This window comes from Rhamphochromis longiceps, linkage group LG12 (genome assembly GCF_057381845.1).
Source record: "Rhamphochromis longiceps isolate RC_006_pf linkage group LG12, R_longiceps_female_GT1.1, whole genome shotgun sequence".
Taxonomy (NCBI): Eukaryota; Metazoa; Chordata; class Actinopteri; order Cichliformes; family Cichlidae; genus Rhamphochromis; species Rhamphochromis longiceps.
Window position 1 is genome coordinate 27080158 of NC_140568.1, and position 18973 is coordinate 27099130.

The 18973-nt window shown below is 41.2% G+C and overlaps 1 protein-coding gene across 1 annotated transcript in view; it reads right to left on the reverse strand.

Annotated features, from left to right (window-relative positions):
- wscd2 (WSC domain sialate O sulfotransferase 2) overlaps positions 1 to 7480 on the reverse strand; it is a 44023-nt gene extending 36543 nt beyond the window's left edge. Inside the window, exon 1 of the mRNA XM_085425498.1 lies at positions 6986 to 7480. The gene's annotated coding sequence lies outside the window, so the exon portion shown is untranslated. The remainder of the gene's footprint in view (positions 1 to 6985) is intronic.
- Between the last annotated feature and the right edge of the window lie 11493 nt (positions 7481 to 18973).

Consider the following 18973-nt stretch of genomic DNA (forward strand, 5'->3'; position numbering starts at 1 on the left):
GTGTTTGTGTGTGTGTTTATACAATTGCTATTATGTTTGAACTTTATGTGTAATGTTACTGACTGCAGAGATCAGTAAGATGTGTGTATTTTTTATTAGTTTTATTTATTTAATATTATTTTTTAATTGAATGACTGTCTAGTAGTTCACAGATGTCGAAAAACTGAGTGTGGTAAAGCCACTGATTTTGTTTATGTATATTTCTGCAATCTGCACATTGTACTGACTTTCATTTTAATGTTTACACCAGGGTTCCTTGTCAGCACTTTATGCTCAGATGTTTGTAAGCTAAAAATAAACTATTGTGTATGTTCAAATATACTGTTGTGATTGAAGAAGTTAAATAAAAATGTCAGTCATCAATTCATGCATCACCTCATGTCATCATAACAGAGGTCTGTCTTCCAGGAAAGAACAGTTTAAAATTAATGTAATATAGTATTGGCCATACTATATGATGTATTGCTTGTCTTTGTTTAATAATACAGAAGACAAATACCTTAAAAAATAATCGCATATCGCATCGCAATCGCAATATTGGGGCAAAAAATCGCAATTAGATTATTTTCCATAATCGTTCAGCCCTAATGCTGACGCAGTGGTGCAGGGTTGTATTGTTCTGATAACAAGATGCACTGTGTATTATTGAAAGTGACAGAGCATTTCAGGGCAGTGGTTTCCTATTGCATTGTTATGTAAGTGTTGTTTGAGACTAATAAAAAAGATAGAAGCTGGTATCTCCCATGCACACAGCCCTTCTGCTTCGAGGGTTGAAACAGAAGCAGGTTCATTTAAAATGAGGTTGGTAGGGGCTCGTCAGACCCATCTTCTCCCGCTGTCTCATGAATTTCACTCTGACCAGTATATCTTAGAGATTCTTGTTTTTCCCAATGGCTTATGCTACAGTAGACGTAGAAATGGCTACAGTATCTGGGGATTTCTGACAGCTGCTTGCTTTGGGCTCGCAGAAAGGAGCGTGCCTCAGTGCTGCAGCCTGTATGAATAAAATATGATGTGCACATAGAGTAGTGCTTCACTGTTGCTCTGATGCAACATGGAACAACATCTCTAAAGCAAAGGAAGAGAGAAGAGAGCTGCCTGTGTTTACAACTGAGTATGTGAGATACAGAAACGGAAGTCTATGAAGCAACTGCGTGACGACAGTGAGGTGCTCAGTAATTTTCCCAAGGAAATTCTCACATTTCAAACATGCAGTTGCATTTATTTAAATTCTCCGTTCACCTGGGCCCCAAATACACATTTACTCACTTCCTTCTTCTTCTTGTGGTGCAAAGAGCTTTGGTTTTTATCTCCACCTCCCTAAGGGACTGTGCATTAGAAGAAATAAACCCACTGAAGTCTGCGGACTAAGCTGTGAACACAGCAAAAACAAAACAAACACAAAAAACACAGAGGCGAAGATTTATCATGGAGTACTTTGGATTATGAATTCTTTAAGGTCTGGAATAAACAGAGAGCGATTAGCCCCTCTAAAAGGCCCTGTAGTTAATCCAGGAGAGTGCTGAACATTCGAGCAGTCATTTCCAGGCTGGGTTACTTCTCATGGTTTCTGCATTTACTGCTCTGCATGTGGGAAATGTTGTGGAGATGATATCTCTAAAAGAATAGACGTGATAATGCATTCATACTGTGTTAGGTCAAAAACAAATAAACAAGAGACTGCAGGAACTGATTAGAGCCTGATCTGTAGCATATTTAAGTAGTAATTGTTCAGATGACACAACAGAATTCCCATATGCTGCAAACTACTTAGCATGCAAGCAGAGAAGTCTAAATAAACAGCTGAAAGTTGTGGATAAATAGCTGAAGTGTCACAGTATGAAAGGAGAGCTTCTTGAACAATTCCAGGATGTTTTGTGTGGATTCACGAGGGCAAGTGTTTTCTTAACGAAATAACACAGAATAACTGCATAAAGTAATTTCTTCAAGAGGCCGGGAACCACTAGAGTCGAGAGCCTGACACTGAAAATAATGTGTTTTGAGCCGAGTCTGAGTGCAGCCAGATCGCGTTTAAGTTGCCAGTTGACTGAGGAGAGGGGCTGAACTGGGAGTCGGTGAGGCACCGAGTGAAAACTCGAGCTGAGTCATCCTACCACCCCCGAGCAACCTGGGAAACATCTGCACCATCACCGAGAGAGGGGAGGTGATGAGGGTTGACATGGCGTGGCGATGGGCTCGTGCTTGACCAGGCGTGGTGCAGTCACTGCGTGTGATAGCTCCCAACATCTCATCCAACCTGAGCAGCATTACTGACAGATGGAGAACATTAGCACAGAGGAGGAGTTCATGTGTGCGCGCTCTGCTCACTGCCAGATTCAGAAAAGTAGCCGATAAGGGGATAGACTTAGCCGCTTATCCTGCTTGCTGCTGGAAATTAATGGAACAACATGTAAGGCTGAGTGTAAGAATAATAAGCCCCTACTTTAGGCGTGCCGTGTATAAATAGGCGCAGCTTGGTTACCGATGCACATCTTTCAGATGAAATCCCAGGAAATGCAATTACTGAGCAAACAACTGTGGTAAAAAAAAGTGCAAGTATTTACCCTTTAATGACACACTCCCAACAGGAAATGAGTGAAAGTAGTTTATCCATTTAAAAACCCGAGTATCCTGTTATTTCACGGGCAGATGAGTGGTTTGGGGAGGAACAAAATGATGCACATTTTGATTTGCCCAAGTAGTTCATTTTACAGCAACCTGACAAATTTCTCTAGCAAGTGTGACGGCCCAATTAGGGAGCAGCATGCTGAAAGGAGATCTGAAGCCAGCGCTGACACTGACTGCACAAGTTGACAGACCTGGAGGGGGCTCCACTCCTTCAGATTCTTTATCACACCGGGGCTCCTGCTGCTGTGCTGCAGTATTGTTGGGACAGGGTTTATCAAAATCTTCTGACATCCTCTTTAAAGCAAAAGCATGTCTAATTCTTTACGGTGCAGTCTGGAAGTTGATGGATGTGTTTTTACAGACTGACTAACACTGCTTGGAGTTATGTTCCCAATGCTGAGAGAGCACCACAGGGCTGGAACATGGAAGGAACATCTTCTTTATTGACCTAATAAAACTAATCAAAGAATCCCAGTGTTTTGCTGTCATTAAATTATACTTTGTAGCCAATATCTTTAACGACACTGTAAACAAATTACGTCTTGTTATCGCAACTCCCACATTACTCAGCTTCCTTAATCGGACTATAAATAACTTTTATGTGGAAAAACTCATTTAGGACTATAAAAGGCAGCTTTTTGGTTAAGGTCAAGAACATTACCCAGAGACTTGCACGCAGGCATGCGGTCAGACAGTCTTGGTCTCCGGTTCCTAAAAGCGGAGTTAGTAAACTACATTTTTTCCCCCATTTAAAGCCTCTCCTGTTGCCAGATTGGACTTCTGTTGGGGCAGCAGGTATAAAACACAGAGCCCAGCAGTTTAACACCAACAAAAGGCTTCTTGTGAAGCAGGGATCGAGTTGAAAAAAGAACAAGGAGGTCTGCTACTCAAGGTGAACAATTACAGTAGTGATGTACTAATCCCGCCGACAGGCAGAGTCTCAAGGTCAGCTGTAGACCACAGAAAATGTGTCTTTTAAAGTCACCTTTTTCTCCTTATCGTCTGCTCCTTATCTTTTTCCATTTTACCCAATTTACACTCTATTTACCCTCCCTCTCAAACACCTACAACATCACGCCGTCTGACTAGACGTTAGCAATCAGAGAACTGCGAGGCAGCCTGATGGCACAGAGAACAAACAAGGAGCTCGAGACCCTGACACAACAGTAAATGTTTTGATAGTTCCAGTTCAAGGACAAAGCTTTAGAAGAGAAGAGCATGTTTTCCACATTGGGTGAGTACCAATCTATGTAGCCAACAGAAAAATCTGTTTAATTACAATTATCTGCTGAGAAAATACACCCTGTGTTCAGAAAACTAAAGGACCTGATTGCACGGTTAAGCGCGGGGTGAATGCAATTTGACGGCAGGTGTTGCTTTTGGATTGCACGAGAGGTTGGCGGTCGCATTTCAACTTTGAACTTTAAATTTCCACAATAACTTAAGAGTAACATGCAAAAAAATGAAATATGGTTCGTGTTCCAGAAACCAAAGAAAGGTTTGTATGACACTGAAAGAGCAACTGATATTTAGCTGTGCTCGAATAATTATGCACCGTGCACTTGATTAAGATATAAAAAGTATGCAATAATTACCTACTGAATGTCTTTGCCTCTGTTTAAAAACACACTCGGTCTGCCAGGATGTAAGGAGATCGACGACATGCAAGCACATAACCTTGCACTGTGACTCAGACAGATACAAACAGAGGCCTCATATTAGCCTCGGTTGGATTAAACATGTCCTCAGTAGGGTGCCTGTGTCTGTCTGAGAGAAAAGCCTGAACAGCAGGTCTCTGAGTTCAAAAATATAATTGGCTTTTACATTATATTCACTCACTGCAAACTGACTGCGAGCACTGTGAAAGGTTTTTTCACCTGATCATCAGAACAGAGACAAAACAGATCGACTTGAAGGTGGTAGACTATATCGTCTAGATGTTTCCTTTTTAACATCGAGGTTGCTTGTCTTCTTCTTCCTCAATTTATTTGAGCCTGATAAGTGCATCTGCAAATTTAATATCTTTGGACAAAATCCCCCACACTTGACTTACAGATTAGTCTTTCGGGGTTTCCCAGCTTTGTCTGATGTCTGCCTCGCAGTATTTCCTCACCACCTGTCTAGGCTGTCATTATCTGGCTACGTCTCACAGAGGAAGTCTGCCGTTGTGAATAATCCTGGTATAAGCTGAAAATCTGGCTGAAATGTGCACACGGCGAGGGTGACCCACTCCTTCGGCCTGTGCAGCCGTAACACAGTTTTAAAGATTATCCTCTTTCTAAAATCAACTCTTTCTTCAAGGAAACTGAAAAAAATCAGTTACTGACAAACATGAAGGGACAGCGCTAGTTGTGTTTGGTATTCACATCCATGCCACTCACTGTGAAACTACTACTGTGTGTTTGAACGTCAGACACTATAAACAGTCGAAAACCAGCCAAGTATTTAATGCTAAGCTATTTTTGTAGACGCTGTAATGAGGATCTTGACATCCTTTCTTGACGGTAATATATCAGGAAGGAGCGCACCATCCAGTCTAGTGGTGCTGCACCACCCTCACGTCACTGTAATGGCTTTCACAACCACGCAAACTGTGATTCCTCTGGCGATCTTCAAAGCTTGCGTCCACTGGATGCGATCCATGGAATAAGCGCTGGAGGAATTCAAAGCCTTCTCCCTCTGCCGCCAGTCACCCAGTCACTACACAAAGGACTTCATATGTAAGCACATTCAGGTTTCTCACAGTTAATCCTGTGTGTGAAAATCATTCACATTCAGCATCAAGTTAAAAAGAAAACATTTTTTCTTTCAGGATTTCATCTTCATGGTCACCAAGAGGATCCTGGAGATACAAAATGCGGTGACTTTGACCCTGATGATTCACTGCATCGGCAGCAGAATCTATTTGACTTCTGTACAAATATGAATTTCAGCCATCAGCATGTTTCCCTGACGTCTGTTCACTTCTGCCTGAGGGAGGACTGAGCTTGTGGGAGAGCACAGCTAATGTTAGCAACAATAAAATCTATGCGATTTTATTTTTAAACGAGCATCAGCAGGTTCCTGCCTGGCACAAATGAAACCACAACAATATTCAAATGCAGCAGAAACGCAGATTTCCAGTGGTTTCCGCTCAAATAAAGTGAAATCGAAAACGGTTAGGTAATATTTTACAGTGATGTTCACACTATTGATCAATTCAGCTTGGACTAGATTCAGGAGCTATGAACTGAGTGCCATAACAAGCGGTCTATCAGGCTCTATGCTTTTTATTTATTGCCATGACAAGTGCTGAAACACCAGCATGACCAATTAGTCCCATTCATCAATTGATTTTTGAGCATTGTGATCCATCTTAACAGCCACTACGCTCTTCTTCTCCCACCTCCACGCTCCACAATGAGCAGTTTCTCAATACAGTGAACACCAAGGTCATCAGAAACAAGAAGGGTTACTGGAGGTCGCTCAATGTGCATAATATTCTGGTAATGCTGAGGATGAATGATTAAATATAAATTACACATTTACACTGTATTATTTTATTGTTTCTTGATGCAAAATCTCACTTGTACACTTTATAAAAGACAGTGGAAATCTTTTCAAGCCGAGGTAAACCTAAAAAATATTCAGTACACTGCAAAACACTTGAGAGAAGCACTTTAAGAGAACCACATAACCTCAGGTACAGAGACAAACATCCTTGAAAATACTAAAATGGTTTCCCAAACCAAATTTTAAAAAGGCTATGAATACAGGCCTCTTTTCAGAGTCTCAGTTTGCAGCTCTTCAAAAAAAAAATAGCAGGTGGGCTTTAATGAAACGCCAGGATCTTCACACAAATGCTGAAGGGGTTCTGACTGTGGCCACCAGACGGGCACCTGGTTAGACTGACGCATTTTTAGCGACCACTGCTCTGAGGAGACAGCAGAATACGTTGCATTAAAAATATAAAACATTCACTTCCGCACTGGGTTAGTCTGCAACTATGTTAAGAGCAGAATAGCTTCGAAAATCTAGTTCAAATGGATATTTTTAGTACCGGCGGTTCAGTATAAGCAAAACATATGGCCAGTCTTTTCAACAAGTGACAGTCAAATTCTGCAAAAACCATTTCTGAGCTGTGGTTTTTGGTCTGAATCACTATTCCAGAGCAGCTGCACTGCGAGAACATCAGGACTCCTGCAACACCAACACTAAGCAAGCAAGCAAGCGCTGCTTTTGCAGGACATATTTCGAGCTGCTGCAGTGAAAAGGGGAAAAAACATATATATGTGTCCTCTGTGTGTGTGTGTGTGTGTGTGTGTGTGTGTGTGTGTGTGTGTGTGTGTGTGTGTGTGTGAGTAGTCTTCGGGCTTACCTTGAACATGAGTCAGAATAAGGCTCTCAACACAAGCTTTGGTGTTGTTGCAGTTCACAGGACGCAACTCAGCTCAGGATGGTCACCCCTCGGGCTCAGACATGATTCATATCCACGATAACTCGGCCAAAAATGAAGAGCACCATACTCTCAGAAAAGCCCTGTAGCGCTAATGTTAGTTTGTCAATCCCATTAGCCCGTACAGTCTCTCTGTGCTGCTCAATAATCTGCTGTAGTGCAGATGAACCGCTACACGCTTCCAGCTCTCAGTCCGAGGAGAAGGAGGGAGTAATGTTAATGGCCTCACCAATGGACGAGCCCCTCTGAAACAGTCCGGTCTTCGCCCCGGTGGCTCCAGTCATCTGTTTGGGTCAAACAGCGAACGCATGCGGTGCGTCGACTTGTCGTTTCTGTCGCCCGTCCGATTAGAAGAGGGCTGTTTGACGCGGCGAAGAGGCAGTGCCGCCGCACCGTGTGCCCTGCACTCCCACGCGGACCAACAGCACTGCCTGCTGTACTTAAAGAGACACAGCAGAGCACACAGAGGCGCAGCAGTCCCCGCACTCCTCCCGACGCTCAAGCTTTCCGGGCCACACAGGTGACCACTCAGCGCGGCGACGATGCGCTCCCCTGCGGATAAGCTGATAAAAAATGCGATTTTCATTCAGGACGGGGTGCAGTGTTTGCACATGCAAGCGGTCTGCGTGGGTTATATGTTCTGCGATGGATCGACCGTCCAAAAGTTTGGGTATCCTTATTTAGGATTCTCCAAAAGGCATTTATAAGGCCTCGTTTTGTTTTGCTTTGCACATTTTCATAACTTGGAAAAGCAAAGTTTTGGAAAGCAAACACTTTGCAAAGCTTGATAAACTTCCAACATGTTGCCTAGCAGCCTGAGCAGTTTGTTAGACGCTCAAAATGCTCACAAAACACAAACGATTTCAGGTAGATGTTTCCTCAGCTCAAGAAATAGCATGAACCTTTGAGGTTATGTTGAGGTATGAACACCAAGGAATCAGGGTGGCAAGTAAGGCAACTGTGCAGCCACGTCTGCACAATAAGACCTTTATGGAGGAGTTATCCAGGCTAAAAAAAAGTCTTATGCATTTTAAGAAGAAGAAAAAATCCTGTTAACTGATGAAGATAAAACTGAATTTTGGCTGTGAGTAGGATGTAGATTTTAATGAAAAGAGCACAGCGTCAGCTGCTAAGCACAAGGAAAGTTGGTCATGTTTTGGAGCCAGCAGCATGGGATAAAAATTGATTCAACTAATGCCAGAAAAATGTAGAAGCAAACGCCACACTATGTGAAAAAAAATAATAATAATGATAAGCTGAATATGAAAACAGGACAGCTTTTAAAACAGGATCATAGTCCTAAGCACACGTCAAAAACTCACAATCGGTTTCTTCTAGAGGAAAAAACTGAAGTTTTTGTCTTGTGTTCAGTTCACCCAACCGACCCAACATTTACTGAAAATCTGTGGTCAAACCTTTGAAGTTCATACAGGAAAGCCTCAAAAAGTCACACAACCAGAAGCCTTTAACTTCAGAGGGGAAGTTAACTTCTGACATGAGAGCTCAAGACTTTTGTTTTCTTGTTTGTTTGTTTTTTGAAACTCTAATAGAATAAAAATAACATAAATTCAGTGCAGTGTATATAACTCCCTGCTGCTCATCAGAGCAACTGGAAGCATGAAAAATAATAATAAAAACAGATATAGCTGGTAATAACATCAGTAACAGTGGTGGTGGTGTGTTTGTGTGTGTGAGTGGGTGGGGGGTTGTCTGCCTGCTTTGCATGCTGATTTTAATCCTTCCTGCATCGGCCTTCACAAACACACATCCAGATGTTCAGCTGTTCCTGCTCCACGTAGGATTTCAAGTCCGATCGGGGTGATCATCCATTCTGCTTAACCACAAATCTCTTTGTGTGTAAACTGCACTCTTCAATCACTTTTATTGTTCTGTCCCTGACAGTCGCTGCTGTTAAATCAATGGCTTAAAGCAAGTGCATTACACAGATCCTTAGGGGTATGAACACAAATATCCACATGCAGAGACCACATGGGGTATAACATAGAAGATATACAGGGATTTTTAAAGTCTCCAGTCTACCTGTTTCTGAAATAAAGACGAGTGTCAAACTGAGGGATTAAGAGTTAAATGAATGACTACTGTGGGTTTGTCTCATCTGTGAGGTTAGTTAAAGACTGTGTAGTCCCTGTGTAGCTCCAACACCTGCTGTTTGGGCGAACCACTTACTGCAATTTTAACGCTAGTCTGTCCTTAAGGGATGGTGTGCTGACACAACAGAGATGACTCTGCATATTTCAGCAGCATCAATTCAGTGGTAGGTTGTTTTCTGTAGCCCTGTCACCTGTAATTACACTCTTCTTCATGATGACTCAGCAATGGACAAGTGTGCAGTGGTGGTATTGCTCACGATGAATCAAGCAGACAGGATGGGACAGTAGCCAAAAAAACCCGGACTCTGTTATTTCAGGATTGGTGGCTTGATTAATTCAAAGAATTTCTTCTTTATTATTATTATTATTATTATTTTCAAGGATATACAGACATGCATTGGAGGTCAGGAGTGGGGTATAAATCACGTGGTGCAAGAGATAAAACTCCAGGCCAGCCAACAGCCCTCATACATCATGAGGCAGCAGTCACTGCGTTGTAAGTCTGTGTGTGTATGACAACCACTGGTTTATATCCCCCTCAGATTTCAGAAAACTGAAGTAAATAGATGATAATGGGTTCATTGTGTAAATCAACGCTCTCTCATGGGGATACGTTGGCGGGGAACTGAAAGAGGAGACAGAATTTTCCGATTGTAACCGTCTTCTGATGGCTCTCTTTCATGTCGCCATCTGACAAATGGACCAGATAGCACACAGCCCAACAAAAAGCTCAGCCGCTGTGAAACTTTTTTTGATCCCTCCATGATTCACTGAAATATTCAGATAAAAAAAAAAAAAACATCCCACATATCTCAAGAAAGACCATTCTTTGACAGATCATTTTAATGCATGGGCCCTCATTCAACCTCTTTGTGTTCAACTGTGTCCCACCGAAAATAGTCAGTGTAACATTTTGGACTGTTTGCAAAGCTTCGTATGATGTACTGAAGCTACGCTTTAAGAAGACCCTTACATTGCTGTTTAAAGAATGGAAGAGATTAGCTTTAGGTAAGTTGCCAACATCACATGCAACTGAAAAAAAAACTCATACTGATGTCAAAATGATGTCAGCGTGTGCCGCATCACCCACAGCTTTCAATGACACTTTTGTCAGAGAGCCACTGTGACTGTTTTTAAGGCGTGTTTTGAAGCACTAAGATCCACTTAATTGTCACAAGAGATTAGAAACAACAATACAGCTGGGAATGACAGATTTGCCTCCATCACACTCAATGAATAGTCAACACTGAAACTGCAGCTCATCAACTTTGAAAGCAGCTGACATCATCTAAAGTGCACAGGCAGAAGTACGAAGTACTGAGGAAACTGTTCAGCCTGAAGATTGTTATTTCCATTAGATAGATAGATAGATAGATAGATAGATAGATAGATAGATAGATAGATAGATAGATAGATAGATAGATAGATAGATAGATAGATAGATAGATAGATAGACTTTTCTTAAGTCAAGTGTATGAGGGTAAAAGGGCAGGAAAAAAAAGGGGGGGGGGAGATGCTACAGGATCATAAAAAAAACTCCAATCAGGCTGAATTAAGGGTGTGCTTATGCAAAAACATGGGACACTAAAGGCTAAAAATGGTGGCAGAGATGAAGCAGGTGGTGACTTGGATGAGTTACTCAACTCTAACTGACCAGGGTGAAGTGTAGATGGGTAGGAGGGGGCTTGCACTAATGAAGTTCTGAAAGGAAGAATAATAGAAAAGCACTGAGATTTAGAGCACATGCGACAGAGGCTGATGAAGGTAGAGAAGGAAATGACTGGGCCAGAGTGATGAGGACAGATTTAAGTTTGAGAGGGTGTGGAAGCGTAAATAATGTAAAGAATAGACTAGCAGCCCAAATACAGGCCGATGGGTCAAGCAGAAATTTCATTTTCAGTGGGAGAAACGTCTCATCGGTCATCCAAGTGACTTCTTCAGTACCAGCTGACTTCAGAGTTCCCCAAAAATATGTTTGCATAATGACCGAAACTGGCACCCCGGACTAACAATGGACTGTGAGTTCAGCTTCCTGATTATGATTATAAGGTTGGGGAATGGTTGGCTACATTTTTCTTTTATGGTTGTGTAGTATTCCTGTTATAGGTTATTGGTTATAGTGTATTCATTTATTCATTGATTTATTGCTGCTGTAATTATGCGATTAAAGTGTTTGACTAATGTTCTCTTATCTGTCTTACTGCTGACTTTTTAAAAATCGAGCCAAAGTTTATTAATCACCTCTGCCCAGCCCTGAGCCTAATGGAGGTTTCTTCTTGTTAAAAGGGAGTTTTTCCTTCCCACTCTTGCCAAAATGCTTGCTCATAGGGGGTTGTCTGATTGTTGAGGTTGTTTCAATTATTGAAGGGTCTTTACCTTACAGTTTAAAGCATCTTCAGGTGAATGGTGTTGAGATTTGGTGCTACTGTATAGAAACAAAATCTTATAGATGGTATTCATATGGCATATGTTGAAAAGACTGCAAATAGACTGACTAAAGCCTGCCATCTTTATAATAATGGATTGGATTTATATAGCGCTTTTCAAGGCACCCAAAGTGCTTTACAATGCCACTATTCATTCACTCTCACATTCACACACTGGTGGAGGAAAGCCACGTTTGTAGCCACAGCTGCCCTTGGGCAGACTGACAGAAGCGAGGCTGCCATATCGTGCCATCGGCCCCTCTGGCCAACACCAGTAGGGTAAAGTGTCTTGCCCAAGGACACAACAACCAAGACAGCGAGTCCAGGGATCGAACCGGCGACCTTCCAGTTACAGATACGCTTCCCAACCCCCTGAGCCACGGTTTCTATATAGATGGCCCCTGTCTTCACCATTTTCTCCTGCAATATTGCTGATTGTGCTTACATCTCAATCGGTTGATAATCGCAGGTCATGTTTATCGATTTTGTATTGTGGTGATTTTTTATCTGCCTCATGGCCACTCGATACACCCAATTCCTGCAGTGAAATCTCCTCAGTGTGATGCATTTTATTTCAGTGTCATTATCTTTCCTAACTGCTGATAAACCTCACAATTTATTTCTGAAGTATTTTTCATTTATCCGACACACAAATAAGACAATCGATAAGTCCAGTGGGTGTGCACTCTGTTTGACCTTTAAACCAATAAACACTTGCCTCCACAGGCAGCTCCTTTGGACGAGCTGCAGTTACATAAGCAGGTTTTACTGACTCACGTTATGAGTAATTTCTTTGTGCGAGGGTTTACTAAGTGTTACATTTTTGTAATTTTTTTACTGCCATTCAAGCGCGCGTGAAGCTCAGGGGCTACATGTGACACGTCGGTCACGTAGTGAATAGAGAAGCTGTTTGTGTCATTATTTTATCCATTTGCACTCTGTTATCAGTGTTGTGACGCTTATACAGTCTTTGTGTTGATAATGACAGTCTGAACACACTGTACTTTGTCGCTTACAGGAAGTTGGGCATCAAGTATCAGTAATAGGCCGTGATTTAGTTTATGCCAAAGTGCTCAATTAACACAAACAAATTCCTAGTGTTTCTGTCTATCTGGGTCAGTTATGCACCGTCCATTCTGTATTCAACCGTAGCCTTCAGCTAAAATATGCAGCACTGTGAAACCTGATTAGGGATCTTTCAGAAAGCGCAGTGGCAGCAGCATGACATACAATGTTGTAGGATAACGAGCGGTGATGAAATCTCCGGAGATAAAGTTAATGTAGTGGACGAGGGTGTAAAAGAAATTAGGTTCTGGCTGCTATGTTCTTCATAAAGGGTGAAAGGAAGGAGCAGGTGGAGCAGGAGTTAGTGAGGTAGCAGCCCTCATCTATAAAACCGAGTGATGACTGCTGGCATTAATAATTCAGCAGTCTTTCTGAAAACTACCAAAAAATAGATCCTGCATTATTTAAAGGGCACACTGAATTGATTATGCGTATCAATTGGTAATGAGGTTATCTTAAGCATTCAACTTACAGTGGCACCACGGCAATCAAATTCAGCTTTTAATATAGATTTTACACCAACAAAAACGCTCTGCTCGGAGGAGTCAAGCTGTGAAATCAGCCACACGCTGTAATTGCTATTCAGGAGGTGTCTCAATGTCGTTGCTGCAGCGCTGGGTAGTGTTTCCGAAGACCTACATCTTTCCTTCATCATGAAAAAAATCATGATTATTTCATCAAGTTACATTTGATCTTTTTGACTCTGCTGGAGATTGTATCTTATTAGATGCGTCTGACACGATTTGGGATGTTTTGCTCACCGATCCGATTTCTGTGATGCTTGGCTGTCAGCATCACAAGCACAGTGCTGCAGCTTAAACTTAATCACACTCTTGATGAAAACGCACTCTTGTGTATTATGGCTGCAACAACCGTGGCTGGAGACATGTTTTGGGGGGCTGTTATCTGTTCTACTTTTGTGAACACGTTCATGTTAACTTTAAAATGCCTGGAAGGAATTTCTACAAATAATTTGGCACCGATGTTGACTTGGACTCAAGGATAAGCTGATAACTGATCCTTTTTGATGATAGTTGTATTTTCTTTAATTTATACATACTTGTCTGACGATAATCACCTACATTTATTACAAATGTGCTTGTTTTACTAAAGCCTCTAATGACACATTCCTCCATAATAAATAGATTATACAGATGTTAGGAACAGCAACATTTCCATTTAAGCTAATTTCAACAACCTGAATAATACACTTACATTTTTGTTTTAAGAACCAGAGACATCTAGAACATGACTAATACTTGACACATGCTTTCAAGGGGCTTTGTTATGGGCCCTCATATCTGCCAAGCTGTCTGAAAGCTCCACCTCTTCGTTGATGTCTGCACTGAGTCTTGTATTATTAATGACTACAGTGTGCACAATAAAGACAAAGGAGAGTTGCGAATGGCTATGTGTGTATGTGTTTGTGGCTGAAAGTGAAATAGTAAGAGAGATTAGGATGAGAGTGTGTCATGGAGAAAATGCTACTACAGTTTGAGTGAATAGGTAAATGTGTTTGCATATGCATTTAGAAATTTATAACAGACAGGCTCATGTGTACAGTTAGGTCCATAATTTGATGGACATGGACATCAGTAAATACCACAGCTCCGATTCTACTGGCAACCATACTGCCTCTACCATGTTTACAGATAATCTGGTATGCTGGAATTCTCCATATTTCTTTCTTAAAATCATTTTGTTCATCCTGGTTTATCTGTCCAAATATTTTTTTTTCCAGAACTCTGCAGGCTCATGTAGATGTGCTCTGCAAAAGTATAATCTGACCTTCCAACTCCTGAGTGTAACCAGTGATTTGCACCACTTAAACACCATGTATTTACATTCATAAAGCTCTTGATTGTTGACTTTCCCAGTGATGCTCCTGAGTACTCCTTGAGAGTTGTCTTTCTACCTTTTGTGGTCTTTCAGGCCTGTTAGTGTTGCTGAGCTGGTCAATGCATTCATTCTTTTTAAGGATGTACCAGATTGTTGATTTGAACTTTGGTTTTTGGTCTTTCTCTGAGAGGTATTTTTTGATTTATCAGCTTAATGATGGTCTCCGTCAATTGCACCGACCTCATGTTTAAAATTACAGGGAAAAGATGTAAAACAACACTTTGAATCAACCTAATGTCTACTTCATTTGTTATAAAATAATTAGGGGACAGGCCTTGTCTGGCCATGAAACTGCATGTCAGTCAGTTAGCTAATTAACTCTGAGCCTCTGAAAATCAGGAACTGTGTACAAAAATGGCTATAATTACCTGTAATTGCACTTCAATTGCAATATCTGATTTAATATCCACTGTGTTACAAATGCAAAACTACAAAAATTGTGTCTTTGTCCAACAAATTATTGAACTCACTGTAGATAAAACGGCAGAATTTTAAAAATTTCTTTTAGGGATAGCAGATAAAATTATCATGAGATGAACAGAAGCTAGATTATGTTGTACATAAAATAACAAAAATGCCCCATTACATAAACTTCCCTCCTAAGTATTGTCAAAGCCACTTACAGCACAATTACAAAACAGTGTTACAACATTATCCCTGTGTGTGAAAAATAATAAACCTGTAATCTTATTACAGTACTTCATGCGTTCCATCGATGCTTTCACATCCAAAGCAGTTTATTGATTTGAACATATTTGTTCATCCCAGCCGCATGCTGCATTAACCTACTTTTTTCCATTTTTTGTGCTGGTCTAGTGTTTGTATTTTAATGCCATGTGACAAAAACTCATTTCAGTATTTGGACTTCGTGTCTCTTCAGGAAATTGCTAAGTGTCAAATTCTTAAGCCAGACCTGCAATGCCAGCCTTTGAGTGATAATTATAGGCCCTTAAAATCACTCTCACCCACATTACACATATTCAAATTCAAGGCAATACAAACACAAATACACACACGCATACATTCATATCATAGTGAGGACATTCATTGACATTTTGATATTAAACCCTAAACCTAATTGCAACCCTAACACTAAATTCTTTACTGTCGAACAGCTCATTAAGTGAGGCTTGAACTCAAAGACAAACCCGTCTTTATAATGGTAAAAGTAACAACACACACACCAACTTGTACCAGTCAATACGAGATCAATGTGTGTGTGTGTGTGTGTGTGTGTGTGTGTGTTATTTGTTTGTTTAGAGCGCTTACTCTCCATGCGTATGATAAAAAATACAGATTTCAAAGCAGCTGTCAAGTGGAAGCTCAGTCGTGTCACCACCATCCATTCTGAACGTCCCCAGGAGAGCTGACCCACTTCATGGTGCAATTTGTCTCAGTGACATCCTCCTTCTCTTCTGTCTTTTTCTGCCACTGTCGCCATAAATAAGTGCAGATGACCTCAAAAAGGAAGTAAAGTTAACTTCTGTGTGTGTGTTTTTTTCTACCCATGATGGCACTGTTCTGACAGTAAAATCAATAAGGATCAACAGGAATCCACACCTCTGTCGGCGTGACACAGTTATCCCTGCTTGGCCCCGACTCTGATCTGCTTCAGTTCTTCCAGACACCTGCACAGATTCTGAACGGACCGAGAGCGACCGCAAAAAATGTGCATGAAGGTTAATGCTATAAAGTGGTTTCTCTCCATAGTGGAGATAAGCTTGACGCTGATGTTAACATGTTGTTCAACTCCCTAGAAAATGTTGTATTTTGTAAATTTATGAACTCAAAGCACAACTTCAAGCCTGCTAACTAGCCACATGTATGAGTTGGAGACTTAAAGTAGTGGCTGTATGGGGAAAAAAACATTAAGATATGAATAATTTTCCTGTTCTCTCATACCTTGGCTATGTAAAATGGGAGTCTCTTTTACATGTTTACTTACTGGGTGGTTGGCACAGCTCCACCAGCTCCAGTTTTAATGTTGGAGCTGGTGGAGCTGTGATACAGCTGTGATACAGATTTTTCTGTTGAAACTTGCTGTTCTCCTTTTGTTGGGTGACAGAAAAGTGGAAATATTGCACAAAACTCAGCTCTATAGATTTATTTTCTTAACACCCTCGTGGCTGCTTGGGGTGTTCCCCATGGATCAGTGCTTAGACCTTTGCTGCTTTTTACATCAGTGTTGTGGGGATGGTACAAGAATACAAAGCTGAACCATCTGCTGGGGACTGTTTAAATCCCTGCGAGGTGTCGGCATCCACAATGTAGGATAGACTTTACTCAGTTAAAATAAAAGTTGTGCCCTTGACAGTCATCTGTATCAATCTTTTACAAGTACAGTGGATGCACAGAAGTTACATTTATTAGTGTGTCTGTGAAGGTTCTCAGTCATCCAGGTCATCGTAGTCAAAGGAGCTTGCAAAGAAAAGCGTCTGGACTTCTTTAAGTTGCTTGAAGACGTTTCACCTCGTTACACCACGTTTCACCTCAGGTTTAAATCTGGGACTCCCCACCATTTGACCTTAGAACTGAAGAAGCTTCTCGGATGAGAGGTGAAACGTCTTCAAGCAGCTTAAAGAAGTCCAGACGCTTTTCTTTGCAAGCTCCTTTGATTTATTAGTGTGGTAGATTTGGAGAATATATTTTTGCAATACTTGTAGAAAATTGTATCGTATTTGGGAAAAAAGCGGGGTATGGACTGCAGAACAAGTGAGGCTGAATTATGGAGGTGTTTCACGAAAATCTATTTAAATTGAAAAAAGGCAAAGGCACCACCCCCTCAAGTCAAACAGAGTGCAAATTTAGACAGGCATGCAGAAAAACCACAAACCTCAGGGCCATATTCAGCTCTGTCACTTATGAAAAAAGACCTGAATGCCTGTGCAAACTCATTAAGTTAGCATAGAAAAAGTAGTTTATTACTGCATCCAAGGAGATGGGAAAAGGGGAAATAATTGTGTTTCTTGTGGCTATGCACAGAAAATGTTGTGTGTCTTTTGCAAGGCATCTGTTCCAGCCTCGTCTAAAATCCAGTGAGTTTCTTTCCATGAGCAGAAGCACAACTGTTTTTTTCTGCCACGCTCCTGCATGAACAAAGCAATACATCCATTCTATACATGAGTTATTATGTGCATGCATATTCAGAGACACCTGCAAAGATGCAACTCTTTCCCCAGCTCACTCTCAGGACTTTTTGACAGCGTACCTTATTAATGCCCGTCTGTATATTTTATATGCGCTTCAATGCCCCGGCACATTTACCACCCAGTTACTATTTTCTATCATCTCATTAACCTGCTCTCTCCTCTCTGATTCATCCCTCCTGCACACCTGCAAATGCAACCCAGAGGAGGCGGGCGTATAGCACACTCTCAGCTCAAGCACGTCTCTTCATTTACTTCTTAATTATTAGTTGAGTTGGGAGTTATGAGTAGGCCTCTTTTAGATTTTGAGTTTATTAGTTTAGTTTGCTTATATTAGTTTAGGAGAGCAGTCTGAATCAGACAGTTTCATGGTGTGGGTGGTTTGTGCTCTTCTTTCTCTTTTGCTTTTGCTGGGGCTCCTCTTCCCCTCGGGTCTTCTCCGCATGTCGTATGTTAGGGTCCTTTAAGCCATGGATTTAGGGACCATGCCACTATATCAATAACAGAATTTACTAGCCATATTCCTGTCAAGTAACTTGTACTTGTATCATGTTAATTATGTGGATCTGAAAATTCTAAATAAACTCTAATGTTGACAAAGAGTTTAGATGTGGTATGCCCACAATTTCATTCACGTGGTAAAGTAGTATGGCTACAATGTCAAAGAAAATGTAATCTGTAAAAGAGCCAAACAGTAGTTCACATTTTTCACAAAGGTCAACAACTTATGCTGTGGGCTGCGGCCTTGTTATCAGCAGGAGGTGAGCTGCATTCAGCGACAGACTTTAAGCCTGAAAGAAACCACCCAAAATCTGCACAAAGCCAAGCAACAGTAGCTTCAAAAGCTTTTCTCTGCATATGGATACTCATGCACAGCCAAGATACACTAATGAGCACTATATAGAGTTAAAGTTACATAAACAAATATGCTTTTCCACGCATGGTGGACAAATGATGTCTGCGTTAATTATATACAGAAGTGGTGCTAAATGTTTGAATAGGCTGAGCATTCAAGCAACCAGCAGTTCCTGATGTTGTTTGCAGCAGTCTTACCAACGGCCACCAAAGTTTTGCTCAGTGCACATCAAATAAACCACAGCGGCAAGCAAATGAGCATTACAGATGCAGTGAAGAACAGATTTGCTTTAGAGATTTGTTTCTGCAAAATGAAAATGTGCTCAATGCAAATCAGCAGCCACACAGAAACTAGTTAAGAATGTATGCATGCATGCAGAGGCGTGAAATAAAACAGCACTTCAGGCC